The sequence below is a fragment of the Barbus barbus genome (assembly GCF_936440315.1).
Source record: "Barbus barbus genome assembly, chromosome: 35".
NCBI classification, from domain to species: domain Eukaryota; kingdom Metazoa; phylum Chordata; class Actinopteri; order Cypriniformes; family Cyprinidae; genus Barbus; species Barbus barbus.
This window is the reverse complement of record NC_136763.1, coordinates 9290792-9296908: the sequence shown is the minus strand read 5'-3', so window position 1 is coordinate 9296908 and position 6117 is coordinate 9290792.

The window sequence follows — 6117 nt, the reverse complement described above, 5'->3', positions numbered from 1 at the left end:
TGCTTTTACTGCATTTTAATCAAACAAATGCATCCTTGGTGAGCATAAGATTCAAAAGCATTAAAAAAAACACCAAATTATTAAACAGTAGTATACTGTAAATAGTCCAAACATTTCATAATTCGTTTAAAAACATAACAAAATCTATATAAGCTTGTATTCAAATCAGTTTTAGTAAGATCCTGTCTCTTTAACTCTTTTATCACAAGAGAGATCAGCTTTGGCCCATGAGTTCATGAACCCGCTGCGGAAACCATATACAGCATTACGGAAGACAGGGATTACACTTTATACTCCCTATTGGCATCTGAGTGCAATTTATTCCACCAACATTGCACTGTCCAAAAAAAAAAAAGATTATCACTAAATCACAAATACCTTTAGAGAATCAAAGCGCGACTAAGAAAAGCTTTTCTTCTATTTGACATCATAATAAGTTACTGCAGCTTCTGAGGGACTTTGTGGTCGCTGATCAAAGCCCCGGCTCGCTCAGCAAGTGATAAGTCACATCTCAGTTTGGAAAAAATTGGCTGCAGCTGATGTCCTGTGCGAGCTGACAGTAGGATGAGGAACTTCCTTTTCATTCCTCTGTTAGTCCACTTAATGATTCTCAATGGGATATTCAACAAAGCTAAATTAAAAACAAATACAGACTGAAAAACAGGGTCTTGGCTACCATTTTAGTCCTATCAACAAGTAAATTAATCTTTTGAAAATACTCTTTTTTGTAGTTTGCAAAAGTGAAATTATTTACAAATATAATAGAGCCTTCAGAATTTGTAAACTGATCAGATGTATATCTAATCTGCTATAATTTGTACAATTAAGTGTTTGTATTTCTTTTATAAGTTTTGTTATTACGTCTTTCAGCCATAAATATTCATTTAAGACTATGTAAATATCAGGTGGTTAGGTCCAACTACACACTGAAAAAAATGGTGACTGAAAAAAAGTGCTAGTAAATTTCACAAAGAATTAAATGTGAAATTCTGAAAATGAAAGCCAGACAGCATTTTCTAGTAAAATATACTCCAATAATATTTACAACTTCATAAAAATATTATTTTCAGAGAATTTAGATATATTATTTAACAATATATTGCCATAAAACATTTAAAAATAAAGATCACTGGAAATATAAAGACAATTATAGGCATATATCGGAACTACGAGGTACATTTTAAATTTTTATGTTTCTAAGTATGTTTTTTCAAGAGATGTGCGATAAAAAACATGTATTTATACTTTTTTCTTACTTGTTTATCCAGCCAAAGGATTCAGGAAAAACTCCAGATGACGCTAAAATCAAAAATTACCAAAAAGCAAGTCCTTTTTGAAAGGAAAAAGAGATGTCAATGGCACACCAGTGTTTCTGCTCTGCAACTATAGCCGCTTGTGTCCAGATAGCAGACAACCTCTCTTTCTCCCCCTCTTCTCCTCCTCATTCTTCCGTCTTAAGCTGTGAATCCCATTCAGACAGTCGTCATAAAGATTCCAAACCACCATAAAAAGGTCATTAGCCAGTGTGCATTTGTGGGAGTCTGCAGCAGTACATGAAAAGGATTCCAACACCTCCCATTAACAGATGATGTCTACATTTTGTGCTCTCTCTCTCTCTCTCTCTCTCTCTCTCTCTGTCTGTCTGTCTTTTCAAGGCCCTTGCACCACACCCCCCAGACAGGAAGCTTTCTCTTTAGACACGGTTGCTTTAAAGCGGCGGGGGGGGGGGGGTGTTATCATAAATGCTTTTATTTTTATGAATTTTCATGTGTAAAAATATTTATCTGCATTAAAATTATTATAGTTAACTATAACTACAACTAAGACCATTAAAAAAAGTTTATTACTTGAAATAAAAAAATTAAATAAAATGCAATCTAAAAAAAACAGCTGCCAAAATGTCTAATTCTCAAATAATATACAGTATATATATATATATATGAAGAGTTCAGATGCAAAAAAAATGCCATCTGAAATTTTCATCTTAAATGACCATTTACTCACGCTCCCATCAGTAATTTCACGTTAATGGCAATGTATAGGTCCTTTTCTATGCAATTAAAGTGAAATAACTGAACATAAATATAGGAGCCTGATAAAAATGCTCATTTTAGAAGAAAATTTAAAACGGCACTTTTTGCATCTGAACTCCTCATATATATATATATATATATATATATATATATATATAAACTTAAAAATTGAAAAGGAAAATATAAAAATAAAATTGATCTCAATGATAGCCTACTAAAATAACATATGAATGATGCATTGAAAATATGCTTCAATTGAATTAAATATTCTATTATGTTAAGCATGTTAAAATAAAAAAAGTACGAGTAAATTATATTAATAACTTTTTCTAAGACAAAATAACTGAAACAATGAGTGTCACGGCAAAACAGTGAATTATCAGTGATGTAACAGATGCTTCTATCTGAAACGGCAGTTTTAAAAACTACAATACTTATTTTAATTGTTTTATTAAGCAAATATATGTATGTAATAGGCTACATAACACATATATCAGACATACTTTCCGATGCACTGAAAATAGTTTACCGCGTGCACTCAGCACCAGTGTAGCCTACCAATTAGAAAGAAGCAGGGAGCTGTTTTAGTTCAGGGAAGAATGCACGCGCATACACAACATCTTCACATGTAAACGCGCATTCAGCTTCCGCATCAGTGGAATTACTGTGGAATTTAACAAACCCATTAGATGCACAATACATTTCAGCACAATTGATTAACTATAATAAATATGAAAAAAAATGCCACTAATGTTTTGCTCACCGTGTAAGGTCGGATAGCTACTGTTCTGCTTTACTTTCCATTGGGTCTATAGGCCGCCATGTTTCGCACATCCGCGCATGTCCAGCAGCATCTGCGTCTTCACATTTATATCAATGGAACATTGAAGAACTACAAATCGCTTTGTATTGGTGAAGGTGATTTTCAAACGTCCAATATTCCTTTACAAATTACTAGTACTTTATTAAAAAGTAGTGATCGAATGAAATGCAAGTGGATGTGTGCTGTGTAGGCTATTGCTTGCAGATTGTTATTGAGTTGGAAAAAAATTAACTATATCAGAAATGTGAAGTTGTTTAATGTGCATTGCAGTTGCAATTAAACATAAAAATGCAATTCACGAAGCATTCGTGATAACTAGGCTATGGGCATCCATTGTCCATTATGTGGTTTGATATCGCAAAGACGCATAATTTATCATTACGTATAATTTTTTTATTATTTAAATTATATATTGACAACTTTAAAAAGGGTTTTGCTTATGGAAATAGTATCACATTAAATACAAGAGTGTGCTGTAAATAACACGTATCAACAAAACCATAATATTTCTGTTAGAACCATAATATAACCATAATATTACTGTTGTCTATAGTCTTGTTGGAATATTATTTATTAATTTATTTGGACGTTTCATGAGTTGCATCTGATACTACGTTTTATATGAGGATAATCGCTAGATGGCACCATGCGCTTTTCCCGAAGAATCACTTCATGCGTGTCTGCTTGTCCTGAGTTTTCCAATAGTATGAAGGTAAATTGACGTCATAAAGATCTGCATGCGCAGGGTAAGATTTGTGAAAGTGTACATAAGACTGTAAGAGTAAATTAAATTTGCATGCGCAAGAGACGCTTTGTAAAGGTGTAAATCGCATTTCAAGCGCAAGAAAAAATTATTTGCAGCATTTTACTGTTACTTGTAAGTGTAATTCATGTATTGTGAAACTGCAGCTTCATGCTAGCGCAAAATAAATATGATCTGCATTCTAATGACTTCCATTTTTCCGAGCTTACACTTTTGGCACGGTTTTTCGCCAAAATACGGTCAAAAGCACTGCAAGCCTGTGAACAGTGATTTGCAAGCGAAAACAACAGTTTAAAGAACTGCAAAACGGATTGACTGCGTAGAACCAATCTGTATGTGTAAAAAAACTGACTGTCAAATGTCTAAATGACTTGTTGTGTATGTAGGGCAAAAAGTTCCCGAAATAATCCGATATGTACAGCTCCGTCTTTCTTTTCTCTGCGCTCACAGTTTTGTTTCTCACTAACTGAGATTTGCAAGCGTGAGGGAGAGGGCGGGGCAGGCTAGACTCCCATGTGTTCATACTGAATTACGAGCTGGTGTTAACATTATTTGGTTTGGTTTTGCTTTACATTGAAATTTCATAATCTGCTTACACCACTGATGTTAAACTTTATAATTAAAATGATGATATGCGACAATGCTCAACACTATGGTATCAGAGTGCTACACTTTGTAAAACCTTTTTTTGCTATGCCAATAAAGCTACTTAAATCTGAATTTGTCAAACCATGTCTCTGTTTATGGTTTTTAACACTCAATTGTATATATTGAAATTTCTGTATTGATTCAGATATCTTTCATGTGACTGATTAAGCTATTATATGAAGCAAGAATGAGTAACAAAATGCTTTCTTTGTGTCCAGATTTGACTAATGCAAAAACTTTGATAAATATGTATTTAATCATCATGTCTAAATATATATCCAAATTCAAGTAACTAATTATGTGGGAATCCAAAGTTCCCAGCCACACAGCCATGTTTATGTGTTTATATATAGAGAGCTAAAGGGGCAGTCGTGCTCCACTGCTCCGGGTGTATGTTCACTACTGAGTGTACACTTGGATGGGTTAAATGCAGAACACTACTTCTGAGTATGGGTCACCATACTTGGCCACACACCACTTCCCTTTCCCTAAACAGTTATCTAGTGGTTCCACGATGGTATTACAGATGATAAATATTTAATAAATATTTTAGTAATATTTTGTAAAGTCGCCTTAAATTACAACATGTTAAAGAAAAGAATATTACTGTTGCTTCTGTTCATTTTTGTTAAAAAAAATTAAACCATCCCTGATCAGTAGACAAGTGAAATTATGCATGTATTAGGCTAGTGCAGATACTAGGCCTTCTTTAATTATCATCAAAATTACAATATAATATTACAATAAACTAAATATAGCCTGTTTAGGAGGAGAAGGATACTACACAGCTCGAACTTCAGTATGAACACATAGCCTAATGGTACACAACTTTTAAAAGATCATGTTTTAATTAAGTTGGTATTTATTTAATTTGACTGTATGTGTAAATTAAAAGTATGGAGAACATTCCCGAACTAAATGAAGATAAATGTCTTGGCGAATGATGTGTTTCTTTGAACCAATCAGATTAGAGTAAATGGAGAGTCAGCGAGAGCCTCATTTGATTGGCTACAAGGTGGCCCCGCCCTCTCCCTCACGCTTGCAAATCTCAGTTAGTGAGAGAATCTGCCAAAACTGTGAGCGCAGAGAAAAGAAAGACGGAGCTGTACATATCGGATTATTTCGGGAACTTTTTGCCCTACATACACAACAAGTCATTTAGACATTTGACAGTCAGTTTTTTTACACATACAGATTGGTTCTACGCAGTCAATCCGTTTTGCAGTTCTTTAAACTGTTGTTTTCGCTTGCAAATCACTGTTCACAGGCTTGCAGTGCTTTTGACCGTATTTTGGCGAAAAAAACCGTGCCAAAAGTGTAAGCGCGGAAAAATGGAAGTTATTTTGCGCTAGCATGAAGCTGCAGTTTCACAATACATGAATTACACTTACAAGTAACAGTAAAATGCTGCAAATAATTTTTTCTTGCGCTTGAAATGCGATTTACACCTTTACAAAGCGTCTCTTGCGCATGCAAATTTAATTTACTCTTACAGTCTTATGTACACTTTCACAAATCTTACCCTGCGCATGCAGATCTTTATGGCGTTAAAATACCTTCATACAATAGGCTATTGGAAATTAATTCATGAAAAATTCTATTATTTTTCATTATTTCTACCAGGGGAAAAATAGGCGTTTTTGCATGTAAAATAGGTTTATTACAATCTGGCATGCTAATGCTAATAAATAATAATAACGATAATAATACTAATAAAAAAATAGATAGATAGATAGATAGATAGATAGATAGATAGATAGATAGATAGATAGATAGATAGATAGATAGATAGATAGATAGATAGATAGATTTACATCATATAATAATAATTCATAATATTTCAGTCATAA